At 42.0% G+C, this 19,059-nt stretch overlaps 1 protein-coding gene across 2 annotated transcripts in view; it reads right to left on the minus strand.

Annotated features, from left to right (window-relative positions):
• PACRG (parkin coregulated) overlaps positions 1–19,059 on the minus strand; it is a 497,878-nt gene that overhangs the window by 183,651 nt on the left and 295,168 nt on the right. The gene's annotated exons all lie outside the window — the stretch shown is intronic.

Genomic DNA, 19,059 nt, shown 5'->3' on the forward strand with positions numbered 1-19,059 from the left:
TGCTCATGTATTTAATGCAATCGTTATTTGCACATACGGCTTCAAGTTACTGCCTTGTGTTCTTCTATTTCTGAGAGTCACTGCAGGACTCCTTATGCTGTTCTTTTGCAGGGCAGGCCTAGTGGAACAAATTTCTTCAACTTTTGTTTATCTGGGAATATTTTAATTTCTTTGCTTTTGAAGTACAGCTTTGCTGGCTATTGGATTCTTGGTTGACAGTATTTTTTCTCATTTTTCTTTCAGCCTATTAAATAGATCAGCCCAATGCCTTGCAGCCTACAACATTTCTGATGAGAAATCAGCTGTTAATCTTAGGAGGTGGAATTCCTTACACAGAATGAGTCATTTTTCTCTTGTGGCTTTCAAGATTCCCTTTGTCTGTATTTTGACAGTTTGATTATAATCTTTCTCCACGTAAGTCTCTGTTGGTTCATTCGACACAGAATTTCTTGTGGTTCCTAGATGTCATATTTACATCTTTCATCAAATTTGCTTTATCAAAGGCAGACTTCAGCTTTTATGTCTTTGAATAATCTTTATGCCCCTTTCTTTTTCTTTTCTCCTTCTTAGAATCCCACAATATATGTTTTGGTCCACTGTACGTTGTCCCTCAAGTTTGTTTGACTTCACTCACTTTTCTCTAATCTTTTTCTTCCTTTTCCTCAGATTCTATAATCTGTGGTCTTTAAGTACATTGGTGCTGTTTCTGTCTGCTCAAATCTGCAGAAAATTTTCTAGTATAATTTTCATTTTAATTATTGTACTTCTCAGCTCCAGAGTTTCCTTTTGTTTATTTTTAGGCTTTCTGTCTCTTTACTGATATTCCCATTTTTATCATACAGCATTTTCTTCACTTTTCCACATCTTCATTTAGTTCTGTAAACATCTTTCAGGTAGTTGTTTTAAAGTCTTTGCCTAGCAAGTCTATCATCTGTTTTTTTTTTTTTAATCAAGGATGGTTTCTGTTTATTTTTTCCTTTGAATGGACAATATACTCCTGCTTCTTTGTATGCTTTGTGATTTGATACCATAGTAACTGGAAATCAGGCACTGCCCCTTTCCCAACGTGTTGTTGTTGTTGTTTATTTTTCAATTGTTCTAAGTCATGCCTGGGCTGGTGATCAGCAAGAGGTGTCAACTCACGGTCTTCTTGGTCTTCTTGAAGCCTGTGCCTTTCCTTGGGTATATAAAGTGAACTTCTAGATGGCTCTGCACATGTGGCTGCTTCTGGGTGTCCTAGACTTTAAATATACGGTTTCCAAAAGGAGAAAAAGAAAACAATGAAGGGGAAGGAGAGAAAAAGAAAAAGAAAAGAGTGCTTGCCATGTAAATCCTCTGGAACTTTTCAGCCAGAGGAAAAGTGGGTTATAAAAGTGGAGGGAGGAAGTCATAGTGGCTGCTCCTGCCCACCCCCCAGTTCTGCAGCTATGAGATTGGAAGTGGCTAGTAGCAGTCAGAACACAGATCCCTGGTTTTTAGAGGACAGAGTCCTTTAGCCCAGTGTGGTTCCCATGAGCTGTGTGGATACTGCTCCAGAGATAGCTGCATACCTATCTGCCACTGGGCCGGGGGGAAGGATAACTGCTACCTCACTACCAGCCCAAATGAACAAAGTTAACTATAATTTACCCTCCAAGCCTTTCCCTGAAAGTTGGCATCCTTAGTATAGACTCCAGAGTTCAAAATTCCTCAGACAGATTCTCCCAGTACAATTGTTGTCAAGTCAGGAGACAGATATCTAATGTTTCTTACCACCACCTCCCTAGAATCCTTGCCCTCAGCTGCTTGTCTTATAAAGTTCTGCAATGAATTTAATAATTTGATGCAAATATTACCTAAATAAAGCAAACCAAGTAAAAACTCAGATTATCAGAAAATAAAATTAGTGCATAAAAATGTCCTTAAAATTCAGAACATCAATCACTTCCTAAAATGAGTGACTTTTTGGCATTTAAATATATGATTCAATTTGTTAAAATGTGATTTACACAGTATGTGCCAGGAACATGCTTATTAGATAAACTGAGATACAGCCGAGCTCACAGGCACATTCTCCAGAGGGAATTGGTTAATACACTTAGAATAAAAATAGAAAAGAACAAGAGCAATGCTTAGCATAAAGTCTCTTAGATTATTTTACAGAAACACAGGTATTGCATTAAAGAATACAAAATCATAGGAATGCTCGATAACAATGAAACATTAAGACAGCCATTAGTCTTTCTGGCATTGAACACAAATGGGTTTCACAGAGAAGAGGTTAAAAGAAAAAACAAAACAGAAACCCTCCTTGAATGTACTTAATTAGGCAATTTAAAACAAGAGCAGAAACCTTCCTATCAGTTCTAAGTTTATGCAGTTATAAAGCTAGAAGGTAGAATATTATTTTGCCCCAGGCAATTCAACTAGCTGTGTGGATGTTGTTTGTATAAATGCCTCATTATGCAGAAAGCGGCAGGAACACCCTGTATTTACCTGGCATTTCTGTAAAGGAACTCATTATCAGTAACGTCTACTTCAATGTTCCACCCTCTGGTATGGAAATCTCATTGATTTTGCCAGTGTTTACAAGGGGATCATAAAATCCAGAAACTATTGATTCCTGCAGCTCAGGTATGAGACTGTGCCTGACAATTGGGATTAATTACAGTGGAGAAGAGGAGGAGGGAACCCTGGGGTTATCTGCAGTGGAAACCAGGTCTTTCTGTTCTTGGGCAGGTTCCAGAGCACAAAGTGGGTATTGAGAAGTGATGAGAATGAATCGCTTGACTGTAAATGGTAACTTGCTCTGAGGTTGAAAGAGGTGAAACAGATGTGAGAAGAGGAGGGAGAGACAGCATTACAGGGAACCAGCTCTGGGGAGAGGTGGCACTGCTTGGATTTGTGCTGAGGATGGGCAAGTGCTTATCTTTCCCACTTGCTGCCTCAAGAAATACAGAGGGACTGAAAGACTTGCCTATGGTCTGACGAGCCACAGGACTGCGCAGTAACAGAACCTGCTTGTCCCTATCAGCAACACAGTGGCCGTCCGGGAGGCACCTGGTTAGCTGTCTTCCTGCTAACAAACACGGCATGTCCACGGGGGAGCATCACGGTGCTGCCACAGTGTCAACCCAGGGGCTGCTTCAGGAGGTTGATAGAGACAAATAAACTGAATGTTTCACATCCATCCCCCCAGCACTGCCCCCCAAGTTCTTTTGATTCTCTATGGAGAATCTCTGCAGTGAAGTCAGTGATGTGACCACTGAGAGTCTCAGGAAGGAGGGAGCAACGTGGGCCACGTCTCCTGCCTCGCCTGAGGCTTCTCTAGATAATGTACAGTGCTCAACCTGTGGAGGGGACGCTCAGGTACCACTGCTGGTTTTATCATCACCACCACCACCACTACCATCATCATATTTGTCGAAATTTGCTATTCTGTACTTGGTACTTAGCACAGTGCTTGGCATACAGTGAAAGTTGTGAAATAAAGGAATGAACGTTTTTTAATGCCATGCGCACTAGAAGAGGGGAGATAATACAACCCGAAGCAGGTCTCAGGGGACTAAGTCCTCCCGCCTGGCTTCATAGTTCCACACAGGAGGTGAAACATGGCGTAGCAGCCTTCAGTAGACATTCCTACGTTTCCACTGAGCTTCTTGGTCTCCTGGTCTGAATCTGTAAAGACAGACTACTCCTTTTTTTTCTGGATCCTTTCCAAATGTACTTTCACACAACTCTAACCACTGCATAATCTCAGTGGTCACGCTTCACAATGTGGTTCTCCCACCACCTGTGTAAAACTGATATTCATCATACATTTCTCTCCAATCGTCCAATTACATATTTGACTTTGTACATCAGATCCCAGTCTCCTTCTAGATTTTGATGTGAGGCGGCAGATTCTTCCTGAACCGGTTCTGCAGAACCATAGAGACAGTAGCCAATGTTAACAAAGTGAAGAATCTTTAAACAATTAAAAATCCCTTCTTGTTCAGTTAAGTGACGTACTGGCCATTTCTTATTTTATAAAAGTGTCACTTGTTCCAAAAACATATGTGCTGTGCTGTGCTGAGCCTTCAAAGCATTGAAAGCAGGAAGTGTTTAGAGAGTTGGATTTAATTTTCCCATGAACTAGGATAATGTCAAGCGATTATAAAGATAGAAATACTTAAAAAATAAAATCACAAACTACTACCACATTCTCAGCCAGCATTCTTTTAGACCAGTGACTATGGACAGGGAGGGTTTCCAATTTGGGATGTAACAACAGATGTGATTTTTGCAGCATGGAGAACAAGTGAGGATTTACTGTAATGGACGAGCTATGATGGTAACGCCCTGAACTGGCTCTGTGCAGTGGGGTCAGCTGAACATAGTGGACTGGAAATAGAAATAAAGTCGTAAATGAAAAAATAATAAGATTGGTAAGTGATTGAATTCTGAGGTGCAAGGGGAAAATATTGAAAGATTACTCCACTGGATTCATTTAAAATGTTATCTTGTCTCAAACCTTACAAATAATCACATATTTCCTTCCACAATATGAAACATGTCACTGAATCCAGCTAGCTAAGCTATACCCTGTCCAATCAAATGATAATAAGAGGGTAGAAAACAATCAAGATGTCAGCATGCCTACTGAAGTGTTCACACAGCGCTGTGCCAAGGTGAGGCTTTGCTTTGAGGCCAGACAGAGACCCACAGCTGTATCTTGTGGAGACGGGGCCTGTATCAGTGAAATGGAGAAAGCTGTACGAGGTACCACTTTCCATCTCTCTTTCCATGGGAACCTTGCTACACTGTCCTTTTACTCACTGGCAGTGTCCAAATCACTTTGTCTGTCTTGATACTTTTATCCATTAAATTAGATATTTTCTTCCTCCTGGTTTGTGAGGATTAAATGAGATGATTCATGAAAAGAGTTTAACCCAGAACCTGCCATATTCAAAGCACTAACTACGTACTGGTGATAAGACAGCTGAATAACTTCACACAAAAAAGCTTGGGACAATAAAAGCCTTTTGTACTTCAAAAGACATAATCAAACAAGTAAATAGACAACCTGTAGAATGGGAGAAAATATTTGCAAATATGAATCCAACGAAGGACCATTATGCAGAATCTACAAGGATTCCGTGTCACAGAATCACTGAGTAAGAAAAACTCAGTGAGTGAGAAAAAAACAAACAGCTCTACAAAATAATGAGCAAATGACATGAACAGGTATTTTTCAAAAGACATACAAACGTCCAACAAACATACAAAAAATGCTTAACATCACTAATCAGCAGAGAAACGCAAATTAAAACCACAATGAGATGTCATTTTACTTCCATGAGAATGCCCATTATGATAAGGTCAAAAACCAATAGATGTTGGCAGAGATGCAGTGGAAAGGGAATGTTTACACACTGCTGGTGGGAATACAAATTAGTACTACCTGCATGGAAATTAGTATGGAGAGTTCTCAAAGAACTAAAAGTAGATCTGCTATTCCATTCAGAAGCCCACTACTGGCTATCCACCCAAAGGAAAATAAATTCTTATATCAAAAAGGTACCTGCACTTGCATATTTATTGTAGCATGATTAAAATTGCAAAGATATGTAATCAACCTAGATGTCCATAAACCAATGAGTGGGTAAGGAATATGTGGTATATATACCATGGAGGACTACTCAGCTATGAGAAAGACTGCAACGTCTTTTATAGCAATGTAGATAGAACTGGAGGCCATTATTCTAAGTGAAGTATCTCAGGAACAGAAAAACAAATGATACATGTTCTCAGTTGTACAATTCCACTCACACACACTGGAGACTTAAAGGGGAGAAGTGGGGGAGGTGAGGGATGAAAAATTACCTATTGGGTATAATGTACACAATTTGGTGATGGGTACACTAAAAGCTCAGACTTTACCCCCTATAGAATTTAAATTATAGCCTCCTACAAATCAGTTGAAATAAAAGGTAATAAGTAAAATAAATTAACTTCCTTAATTCTTAAAAAATAAATAGAATAAAAAATAATCACATTAAAAAATTTTAAAATCAGAAATATATACCCTAGAAATAATAACTGGAAGAACAATCCTCTGAGATTTACATTGTAGAAAAACATAGTTTATGTAAGAGAAATCAGTTATAAGAACACATCAATGTTTAAGAGAGATTTCTAACTTTCCATAATTAATTTAACTAATGATCACAGAATCCTATCACAATGTTGCTTCATTAATTTATGGCATTGATACCAGAAAAAGTATTTAAAGAAAAAAAGTTTATTTTCCCAGTCTAGAGCACTTCAGTTTACTTTCTACAGAATGTACCATGTTTTCAATGACTCAGTCTTGAACCAGTTCACCTAAACATTGCTGATTATAGATTAGTTAACTACACTAATGACTACTTGTTAAACTTTTCACACATTAAGCTTTTTTTTCTACCTGAGTGTTTTTTTAACCAAATTAAACCTTTGTAGCTTCAAAAGAAATAACTAAGTGCTAATAATATTAATTGCATAATTTCAGAGTCAATTTTATATTAGCCATGCCAAAGATTTTCAACCAAGGAATTAAACAGTAATTAAAGTTTATCTTCCAATTACAATCTAAGAGCGCTAATTCTTTAAATGTGTTAGACTGCATCTCACAGGTTTTTTATAATGGAAATTTTCACATTACAAAGCTATCATTTAACAGGCATGCTTGGTACACTATGCATTGGCCATGAAAATTATTTATTTAGAGACTTGGCTATATCGATGCTAAAATCATTTATATGCTAAGTGATTATTACTCTGCAAAGGTTGTATTTGGAATGAATTATGCTTTCTTTTTAAAATACGGGAAACTAAGAGAAATTTAATAGTGTAATTGATTTCTAGAAAAGTAGGTAGAAATTTCTAAGAAAAAGCAGGCTTATTTTGAGAAATATATTCAGAGAAGTACAGCCCATTTATTCACTGATAAATGTAGATAAATGCCATATTTTAAATGACTTCATAGATAGTATAAGGGCATTTGTTCTGTGAGTTATTATTAAGACTAGGAGAAGGCTGTCCTCTATATAATACAAAATTGTGCTTAACTCAAATATTAGTTTGGCAAAACAAACACAGGATAAATAACACGAGCAATTTTTAATCTATACCGTACTTGGGAGAAATGTTGGGGAACTAAGTGCATAGTTAGGAAAAAGAGATCGTGAATGAATCTTCCTAAAACGAAGGGTCTTTTCATAAAGAACTGTGTTTAGAAACAAAAACACTGTGAAAATTAAATTGTCTAAAAGAGTAAGATATAAGATTGTCCAAATCAATCTTGTGGGAGTTATGATTTTAACTTTCCCCATGAGAGCCTGAGAGATTCTGGTCTCTTCACACATCTCCACTCTGCTGTTAACATTCCTCACCTGGTGAAGCAGCCAGAGACCCTCCCCGGTTGTGCTGCCTGATCTTGGACTTCCCACCTTCCAGAATCACAAGCCAAATAAACTTCCTTTATTTATAAATTTTCCCAGTCTCAGGTACTTTGTGATAGCAACACAAACTAGAGTAAGACGGAAAATTGGTACCAAGAGTGGGTGTTGCTATTAAGATATTTTAAAATGTGGAAGTGGTTTTAGAACTGTGTAATGAACAGTCTGGAAGAGTTTAGAGACACAGGCTAGACTCAGTCTCTATTGGTCTAAACTGAGAATTAAGGGCCCTTTCGGTGAGGGCTTAGAAGAAGATGAGGAGAAGAGGGACAATTTGGAACTTTAAGTTAAAAATTGGGTAAGTATCCATCACCAAAGTGCTAATAGAAATTTGTTCAGTAAAGGCCATTCTGATGGGGTCTCAGGTAGAAATAAAGAGTATCCTATTTGGAACTGAAATAACAGTTATATATCTTCGTTATATAGTTGCAAAGACCTTGGCTGCACTGTACGTCCTTGGGCTTCATTCATATGTCCTAGGGCTCTATGAGAGGGGAAACTTAAGAGGGATGAATTAGGATTTCTGGCGAAAGAAATTTCTAAACAGCAAAGCTGTATGATCACTTTTAACTGCTTATGCTGAGTTACGGAAGCAAAGGCATGAATTAAATATGAAATTTATAATTAAAAGTGAAACAGAGAAGAAAAAATTTTTAAATTCTCCATCTGGCCATGTGGTAGAGAACGAAAGCATTTTCAGGAGAGAAATCCAAGGGCGGCACCCAGCAACAGGTTATTAAAGAAGATAGTTCTATTAGTAGAGCCAGTTGTTAATCCTCAAGACAGGGCAGAAAAAGCCCCAGTGGCATTTCAGAAATCTCTGAGGTTGCTGCTCAACCTCCATCCCAACCCCAGAGTACCAGGAGGGCGAAATGCTTTTGGGGGGTTCCTCACTGCCCAGGGACACCTCAGCATTCAACTTTCCACAACCCGGCTGCTCTGGCTGCTCTGGTGCTGACTTGAGTCAGGCTCACACAGCTCCAGGTGCACTTGGGTCACTGCTTTGAAGGGCACAGCCTTACGCCTTGGCAGCACCCATATCCACATGGTGGTACTAGTTCTATAAGCAGGCAAATCCGAGAATGAGAGAGGTATGGTGGCTTCCAACTAGATTTCAAAGGAAATCTTTCTAACATTAGAAAGCCTGGCAGCCCAGGCACAGCCCTGCACCAGTGTATCCAGGAGGAGGCTCGTGGAGGGACAGATTATTTTGGAACTTTAGTGCTGAATGTCTGCCCTGCATGGTTTCAGACCCATGTTGGGGGCCTGTCGCTCATTTCTATTGGCATTTCTCCATTTTGACAGTGAAATGTTTACCCCAAATCTGTCCCTTAATTGTACCTTGGAAGTAAAGAGCTTGGTTTTGATTTTCACAGGCCCTCAGATGAGATTTTGGACTTTGGATTTTTGAGTTGGTGTTAGAACAAGTAAGAATTTTAGAACTATTGGGATAGGATGATTTTTATTTTGAATGTGAGAAGACAATGGATTTTGTGGGGCCAAGGGTAGAATGCTACTGTTCGGATGTGGTTGAAATTTGAATAGATGCATGTCGAGATTTGATTCCCAATGTGGCATGAGAGCTGACACTGCTGCAAGGTTTCTGGATCACGGGGTGGATCCCTCTTGATAGACTAATGCCGTCTCTGGGAAGTGAGCTCTGATTACTGAGTTGGTTGCTGCTTCTTGTATTTTGTCCCTTTGCAAACACCTGCTTCTCTTTCCACTTTCTACCGTAAGTTAAGGCAGCCTTACCACATGGGCTGCCCAACCTTGGACTTCTCAGCCTCCAGAACAGTGAGCCAAATAGACTTCTTTATAAATTACCCAGTCTCAGGTATTTTGTTATAGCAACAGAAAAGTGGACTCAGACAACAATGTACACAGATCTTATCCATAATTATAAGAAGGAATTGAGCTGGGATTTCAAAAAATACAGGAATATACTCCAGGTAGTTAGATGATGCCTTCTAGCAGAGTGGAACAATGCTGGATGGTTAGTTAACACTCTGACACGTTTAATTAGGTGAACTTGCCACAGTTTTCTGTGTTTAGAGTTTTTCTCCAGCTATTATTGATCACCACTCCTCAACAGAAATTGATGATATGCAAACATTTTCGCTTCATAATGCACAAGAACTTGGGGAGCGGCTCAGCAGCAGCTGCTCTGACCTGCCAGCATATCACAGTCGTAAAAGTAGATCAATGAAACCTCCATCTGCTTCAGTACATTAAATAAATCTGTTTGTCAGAATTGCCTCAGAAATGCTGGTTCTGGCAAGTTAATGCACATTTCCAGTGTGTCTGCCGCTCGGGGCTGGAAGTCGCTCTGTTCACTCTTCAGGTGTCGGCTCCGGCTCATTTCTGCCATATGACCCTGGGCAAGTCATTTGAGCCAATTCTCAGCTTCCTCATCTGTAAAGTAAGGATAACAATTCCAAAAATAATACTTCCCTGTCTTCCTTATTGCTGTCCTGTGGGGTTTTAGGTCATGTTGATGACATTACTCAGGAAATGGTACATACTGTCGCTGATTGGGAGCCACGGCTGGCCAGCGGGCCTTAACTAGGTTCAGCTAGCATGGCACTGAGTCATCACTGTGCTAGCTTGAGAAAGACAGGCAGAGCTTCCTGATTTTATTCTCCACTTATACACAAATCTTGAATTATTAGACAATAAAGGCCTTGAACCTCTATGTCTCTTCATGCCCATTTAGGGTCTTACACACCCTCAGCCTTCTACTCAGGGGCACCTGCAGCTGTGCTACCTTTGCTGAAGGCTGGAGATTAATTGTGTATCATCACATTTTTATCACTTCCTCCAAAATATACAATTCCAGTGATGTTCCCTCAATATTCCTGTCCTCTTTCTTTTTTCCTCCCTCCCTCCCTTTCCTTCGTCCCTCCCTCCCTCCCTCCCTTCCTTCCCCCATCTCCTCCTCCCTCCCTTCCTTCCCCCATCTCCTCCTCCCTCCCTTCCTTCCTTCCTTCCCTCCCCCTGTGTCTCCTCCCTCCCTCCCTCCCTCCCTTCCTTCCCTCCCCCTGTGTCTCCTCCCTCCCTTCCTTCTTCCCTTCTTTCCTCCCTCCCTCCCTTCCTTCCTTTCTCACAGAGTCTCCCTCCTTGGCCCAGGCTAGAGTGTAGTGGCATTATTACAGCTGACTGCAGCCTCAAACTCTTGGACTCAAAGAAGGATGTACAATGTTGTCCTCTCTTTGGCCTCCCCCCTCCCTAAACTGTGGTAAAAACTGTCCAGTGCTTTCAGAGTTAGCCTGATACATTAGTCTGTATGGACTGTGCACTAGACCCTGCTCACTACAAAGTGACAGGAGTGAGCAGGATGGCCCAGCACTCCGTGGCAACCAACAACTCGCTCAGCAGATAGAAATCAAGGTAGAGAGCAAGCAGATTTTTACAGGACTAGACATCAAGCAGATTTTTACAGGACTAGACATCACACTTCTTCTCTGTCATCTACTGTTGCCTAAAGTCCTAACAGAAATTCCCTCAGGAATTTTAGTTAGTCATCAAAAAATTTATATTTAACTATTGTATTGATTCTCTTTGAGTATCTATTATCTGATATTCACAGCTTATAAAAAATTTTGAAGGGACAAAACATGCTTCTAAATATAAGCCATTTGGTTGGGTGATTGTTTACCATATTTACAATAAATAAATATGCACACAAACACATATAACATTCAGTGATTTCTGTTAGACAAGCTACAGCATCCTCTAAACCCTTGTCGAGGTGAAGAGAAAAACTCCCCTTCACGCTCAGAAGATTTGCTGTGTCAACAGAAAATAACCCAAACTAGTAATTTAAAGAGTAGTTTACTCTGACGTAAACATATGTGACCATGCCCAGAGAGTCCCGCCCAACAAGCCTCGAGCAGGTGGTCTCACTGTGGTGAGGTGACAGTTTGGTTTTATACATCTCAGGGAGCCAGGAATGACATGTAACGTCACACATCAATACACAGGGGGAGGTGTGCATTGGTTTAGCTGGAAGCATCCCACAGCATGGGGATGACAGGTTACAGATTCTTTGATTGGTTATTGGTTAAAGAATGAAGTTTGTGGCTTGGAAGTTCAGAGAAAGAAGTCTGTCAAACAGATGCAGAATCCGGTGGTCTGTTAAGTAAACTGAGGAGGACTGGCAGGTGTGGTTTAAGCTTTGTTTTGCATGGCCTTCCGTTGGCTATTAATGAATTACAAAGGCTGTCTCAGAGAAGGGAAAAGGGCTTGACAGGGCAGGCTGAGCTCCCTTCTCATGCTCAGCCACTCGGCTTTTTGGTAATTCTGGGACCTCTGGCATAAAGGGAGCCCATTCAGTTGGCTGGGGGGACTTAAGATTTTATTTTAGTTCATGATAAAGCAGAGTAATAGGGATAAAAGTATACAAATTTAACACATATACATAGGAACCCTCAGAAAATGAAAACTCCTCAATCAGGTACAGAAGTTTTTGAAGAATGGGGGCTTAAAGGCAGGAAAAATGGGCTTAGGTGGGGAGCAGAAGCAAGGGTGGTCTCCTGGAGGGAAGGAAACTTGAAAGGCAGCAGCTCTCAGAGAAACAGATGGTAAATGTTTCTTTTCAGACCTTAAAAAGGGTTGGACTCTCAGTCGATCTTGTCTAGATGGGGGGTGGGAAGCACGGACGGGCCTGCACTCTCGAGATGTAGGTCTCCCCCTGTAAAAGCCAGCTTTGCATTGCTACTTCTGTGAGACTAACGGTGGCCACCTCCACATATACGAAAGAAGTCATTGCAGGCAAAGTATTTCTAATTCCCTTCACTCTCTAGGTACATAAAAAAAAAATTCAACCTATTTATGTGTCAAAATAAAGCTTAAGACAGTGGGATAATTTTTAGGCAATAATTCTGTCATTATGGCCCAATTACATTCTTGTTTTAAAATTGTAGTATTATATCATTAGTTTTTCCATTTGTGATAAAGCTAAAATCAAGATTTAAGAAATCAAGAGATAAAAAGTAGTATTTATTTTGGGGACGCAATGGCAGAGTGGTAAGAGTTATGCAAAATCTAAAAGTCAGTGAATGGAGAGCAATTTTTTTTTCATTGTACGGCCACCTAAAAATGAATATAAATAGGCTCACGGAAAAGCCATTAAAGTACCATATGTAAGAGCAGAAACAGTAAATTGATCTTAGAGGCCTGCGCACAGAACTTAGCCATAATAACACTGCCACCATTACTTTTTTCTTTATTACTTGGAACATTAATTCAAGATGTACATGAGAATATAATGCAGAAAGCAGGCAAGCAAGAAAATACCAATAATATTTGCAGTTTTTCTAGGGATTATGTCCACCGTATTTTTCAATCCCACCTTCATCGGTGGTTAAGCTTATTCTGAGCTATTTATATTCCATTTTGTTGAAGTAAAAAAAAAAATACAGATTTTTAAGAAAGACAATAAAAAAGGAAAGCTGATTTCACTGTAAGTAGAAATTTTCTCCTGGAGTTTCACGTTTGGCTAAGTCAGACCAAAACAAGCATGGTCAGGGGCTGAAAGGAGGCTCCCCCAGTGGGGGTGCAGAGCGGGGCAGGCAGGGAAGACACAGTCAGGCGTCTCCAGGGGGCGCCCTCGAGCTCAGCTCCCCCAGGGTGGGCGGTGGCCTGGCAGGGCGTTCAGGGCACAGGCTGGGTCGCTACAGGTGTGGGTGTTTTTGAGCCAGTAGTAGGGACTCCCAGGAGGGCCGCGGGCCTGAGGAAGGAGTCGCAGGGGACATTCGGGCGAGGGGATCTCCGACAGCCTTGCCCCACACCTGCAGGCTTGCTCAGTGGACAGCAGCAGGAAGGACAGCCCGTGGGACACAGCCCGGAGTCAAGCTTGGGGAGAAATGCCAAGACCTAGACAGGAGGGGAGGCGAGGCCCGCACCTCCTTCCCTCTGTGAGCTTCCCTGACCACCCTGAGGACGCCTGAGCTGGGCGAGTAGCAAGCACCCGAGGGTGAGTCCAGTTCAGCACTGGGGTCAGTCTCTGGAATTGCCTGTGACTCCAAGCGCCAGTGGAACTTAGCGGAGAGTGGAATGACCTGCTCACTCTCACTGCTCAGCCCTGTCAAGTGCTCCCCCTGAATCCGGCTTATCTTTTGTCTCCCACCCTCCTCTAAGCTGGTCTTTCATTTATGTCTACAATAGTGACTATTCAACTAACAATTACACATGGTGACATTCTTATTTTCTCAGCCACGTCCATAAAGAGACCTTTAAAAAGTCATTAGTTGGGGCTCACGAAAGATTTGCATATAAAGGCAATGAGAATGAGCCCTTGATTATCAGCAAATCCAGAATAGGTGGTATCTTAGGAGAGTTAAAAAGTACAAATGATGAACTGACTGAATACAGAAGCCTCTTTAAATTAAAGCTTTCAAAATCCTCAGCTATTTGCTTTCTTGCCCAGATTAAGTAAAATTTTCTGTTGCATAAATAGAAAAGAACGCTGTTTTCTCTTGGGTGGATATCCGCATGCTGCTCATTTGCGGCCCATCTCGAGCTTTTACATACATTAGGCATATCCTACAGATTTCTCTAGGCGTATCTTAAAAGGCTTAGCCGAGTTGGTGGCATCCCCCGTTCAGGAACACGCCCTCTCCAGCCAGTAGTAGGCCATTACTGGCCAAGGACCGGGAAACAGCTGGACTCTGGTAATTTCATCTGCACATCCTTGTGAGGGTCCCCCGCTTGTTGGGTACTTCAGAGGAGGAAGGGGACGTGACAAAGCACACATTCCAAACATGGGTTTGCAAACAGGTTGAGCCAATAGACAGGTGTCCCCACGGTCCCCAGCATGTGCATGGGCTCTCCTGCCTGGCCAGGAGAGACACAGGAACAGAACCTCTGCAGAGCAAGGCTGCCTGGGGGCATCTACAGGAGAGAGCAGCTCATTCTGTCGACCCAAGTGGGGTACGGGAAGGTTACAGAGAAGACAGGATGTCTGTCTGTATTTGCACTCAGGCCAGGAAGAGGGTAGTCCCCCTCCACTGCCGGGTCCACCAGGTGAGGGCACAGACCCCAGTCTCAGTTCCATCTCCAACCTGTGTTTCTGGGCAACCGGTGCCTTTACACTGCAGTGTAAAAAGCTGAATGGGACTTTCCTAGTAAGCGGCACCAGACGCGCTGTCGGTCCCCAGACCCGGAGATGTGCAGGGCTGAGAATTTGCCCCACCGCTCAGGTGAAGTTGTGTGACTGGGTACAGTGGAAAAACTAGAGTGATGCAGCTAAAACCGGTACAGTGGAGATGCCCAGGAGAAACGTATTTGTACAGAGAAACTGCAGATATAAAAACCATTGAAAAATGGAAAGCCCTGTCTATCTTGGAAAGAGGCCGAGATCCCAGTAGCTCCGTAGTTCATTTGGGCAGGCTGTTCTCCGTAAACATCCCCTAGCTGGTCCTGTGATTAGACTAAGACCTCAGCTGCCTCTGAGATGGAGGGAGGAAAGAGCTGAAACTCCTTCTAGGGGGCAGGAGAGTTGAGCAGGAGAAGTTTGTCCATGTTGGAAGATTCATGCAAGTAGGAATTTTAGCAGCTAGAAAATAAATTTGCATTTATTTTTGACTGCTTGCATATAATAAAGATATTGATTGATCCTTGAACACTTATTTTTACATATAATCACCTTACTAAATTATCATATCAATGTTAACAGATTTCACTTGATGTTCTTTGAAGGATCATCTGAAGCCACCTACATACAGTTGACATTTACCCAACACATCCTGACTTGCACAGTGATTCCATTCACATCCTCTAATTCATTCCCCTTATTCTGCAAGTTGATGAACCTGCAAATCGACCTTCTTAAGAGTTTGCTGAAGGTCACTGAGCTTTTTAAATTCTCCCCATAACTTGCTTTTTTTAAGCTGAAGGAGATGCAGTGCTGTTATATAACCCATCCAAGGTGGTAGCTGGAGAACAGAATTCGAACCCAGAAAATCTGCCGGAGCCTTTGCCCTTCCCTGCTGTGCTCGGTGGCCAGGCATTCAAGCCTGTCTCTTATTTTTACCCACAAATTATTCCTTCTGTGCAAAGCATCCTCTGCCCTCTTGTCTACCAGGTGACCCCTATTTATTGGTCTAAACCACATTTGGGCACAGAGGAGCCTGAGCCTCTTGTCTAACTGACTTAGGCCAGGACAGACACAGGTGGTACAGGCCTCCCCACTAATGGGCCCCTGTGGTCCTCAGGAGGCTGGTGAGCAGCACCCTGGGGTGTCCGTGGGATCTCCAGGGCAGTGCCCAGGGCTGAAAAAGGGATCTGCCTACCTCTTTGGTTAGTTTGCAGCATTATTGAAGAAAAAAACTCATCAATTTTCTCTTCCACCCCTTCTCCAAATTTATCTAGATAATTTTCCTTTCTTTTTCTTTTCTTTTCTTTCTTTCTTTTCTTTTTTGTTTTGCGACAGAGTCTCCTCTGTTGCCCTGCATTGAGTGTCATGGTGTCATCATAGCTCACAGCAACCTCAAATTGGGGGGCTGAAGTGATTTTCTTGGCTCAGTTTTACTATTTTTTTAGTAGAGACAGATTCCTGCTCTTGTTCAAGCTGATCTCTAACTCCTGAGCCTTAGCAATCCACCTACTTGGGCCTCCCAGAGTGCTAGGATTACAGGCATGAGCCACTACTCCGGCCTAATTGGCCTAATTTTCATTTCTGAACCAAACAAACCCTTCCTCCTGAAAGTAAAAGCTACGAAATTTTTATCTTTGTTGAAAGAGGGAGTTTTCATTAGGCCTCAGAGCAAGCCTCAGATCAGTTCTCATGGCCATGGGAGGGAGTGAAAGGAAAACAAAACCTCTATTTATCAAAGAAGAGATTTTTTACCTCCATAGCTGTAGGAAAGAGGTATGCAGTCTGTACTGGACTGAATGATCTGTGTCCTCTCCAATTTATGTCCTTTCCAGAGCCTCAGATTATGACCTTATTTGGAAATAGGGTCATTGTCAATGCCATTAGTAAAGATGAGGGCATAGCAGAGTAGGGTCGGCCCTCAATGCCATCCTTACAAGGACTGGTATTCTTGAAAGAAGAGGTGGAGACAAAGACACACGGGGAAGGATGCCACGTGAAGGAGGCAGACTGGTGTGCCCGCAAGCCAAGGATTGCTGGTACCACTGGCAGCTAGAAGAAGCAAGGAAGGACTTTTCCTAGAGCCTCAGAGAGAGTTGAGTCTAAACCTTGAGTGTAACCATCTAGCCTCCAGAACTGCGAGACAACACATTCCTGATGTTCAAGCCACTCAGTGTGGTCACTTGTTAATGGCAGCCACAGGAAGCTGAGACATAGCCTTCAGGACTAGATTCTAATTGCTTTAGTCATTACCCATTACTCAGCCAGGCCACATGTTTCTAGGCACAGATCAATAACTTTGAGAATAATTTTTCCATCTGAGCAGGTGTGACCAGGGAGGTCTGCAAAGATGAGCACAGGTAGAGGGGATTGACAGAAGGTGTCTGCCCCCCACCCCCGAACATGGCTTCTTACAAGTGGAAGTGGGTTGGAAATAAACTCAAACGATGCAGTCTGAGTGAAGGGGAAACGTATGGGGCCTAGAAAGCATATATAGACTTCGTGGTGGCAAAAGGCCTGCATGGCTGAGCAGGTGTGGAGGCATCACCTGAGAGTAGGAACTTGCCTTGCCCAGGACCGTCTCTCCTCCGGGGGCTGCTCCCCCAGACCCTGCACAGCTGTCAGTTCCTGCAGGTGCATGCGCCCTCCACCCCCATCCCTGGACATGCTCCAGGCTCTGGAAGCGCTGCTTGTAAAGGAAGTGTGGAATCATTACGTGGAGAAGTGAACATTGATGAGGGAGGTAAATTTTCTATGCTTTTTTGAGGGCTGCTATTTAGAAACAGATATTACCCTATGTAGTTTAGACTGGAGACATAAGGCAGATAAAAATATTAGACGTATAATTCATTTCGGTACAGGGAGACTACCTCAGGAAGTCATGAAGCAAGAGAGAATAAGCAGGTTCTGGGCCTGCAAGCCGAGTTAGTGAATGATTTCACATAAGCACGTAGTAGGCACCTCCCCCTGGTAGGTGTGCCACCCTCCTCACAGGAAAAAGAAAGCACGACTCAAACATTTTGCCTTTGTGGAACTAATAATCTTATAGTCCAGAGATTTAGAAAGGATCTGAGTTTAATGGGCCCCTTCCCATGTCCTCCAGCGTTTTTGCAATCCTAGAGAGATGCTGAGACCACAAAGATCTTCCGAGTTTGTTATGATCCTAGGATTCTCTTTAGATTAACTAGCTAGGTCTGCATGGGAGACGCACTCAGAGGCTGCATCTATCCACTACAACTCCGTAAGTCCGCATGGAAGACACGCTCAGAGGCTGCATCTATCCACTACAAGTCAATAAATCTGCATGGGAGACGTGCTCAGAGGCTGCATCTATCCACTACAATTCCGTAAGTCTGCATGGGAGATGCGCTCAGAGGCTGCATCTATCCACTACAATTCCGTAAGTCTGCATGGGAGATGCGCTCAGAGGCTGCATCTATCCACCACAATTCTGTAAGTCTGCATGGGAGACGCGCTCAGAGGCTGCATCTATCCACCACAATTCCGTAAGTCTGCATGGGAGACGCACTCAGAGGCTGCATCTATCCAGTACAATTCCATAAGTCCGCATGGGAGACATGCTCAGAGGCTGCATCTATCCACCACAACTCCATAAGTCCGCATGGGAGACATGCTCAGAGGCTGCATCTATCCACCACAATTCCGTAAGTCCGCATGGGAGACATGCTCAGAGGCTGCATCTATCCACTACAATTCCATAAATCTGCATGGGAGACACGCTCAGAGGCTGCATCTATCCACTACAATTCTGTAAGTCTGCATGGGAGATGCGCTCAGAGGCTGCATCTATCCAGTACAATTCCACAAGTTCCAAATCAAACTCTCAAACTTTGGTGGTAGTAGCTCTAATCATTTCCTTGATGAACTAAGGACAATCTAATTTGTTCAGATTTAATAAATTTAATAATTTCAAGGTAACTTTGAGCAAATTTCAAAAATATACATCATAGACACAAAATTGTTCAGGATTCCCTAGGAAATGAACCTTAATTTCAAAATTAAATTTGAATCTTTGTGAAGAGAAATAACCTTTATGTAAGTCAATTTGGAGAGTGAAAACACTCAAGCATTTTTTTTTGTAAACAATCTGCTCCAAAAAGATCATGAACATTTTAAAAAATCATGAGAATTACTTCAAAGGACTCAGGAATACCAAGAGTCTGACTTAGGTTGAATTAGAATGCTCAGGTTCTCATTAGAAGTTATTTTAAAAGTCTATTGGCATGAAATAATTATTTCTACTTTTTAAAAGCCACTTAAATTTCAGGGTCAAAGATCTGGTACAAAACATTCTAAAATTTTATATATTTAATGCATTCTCATTAGCTTTATGTTTTAGTATGTCTGCATTTGAATTAAAAATTTTTAATCCCTTTTAATGGACTTTTATTAGTCTATTATGGTATACATCCTAGGTACATCTGAGATGAATCTAAGACTCATTTCTATAAACGTGGGATGTGATATTTCATTATTACATTT

This window comes from Otolemur garnettii, unplaced genomic scaffold (assembly GCF_000181295.1).
Source record: "Otolemur garnettii isolate 467f Iridium unplaced genomic scaffold, OtoGar3 scaffold00056, whole genome shotgun sequence".
Taxonomy (NCBI): Eukaryota; Metazoa; Chordata; class Mammalia; order Primates; family Galagidae; genus Otolemur; species Otolemur garnettii.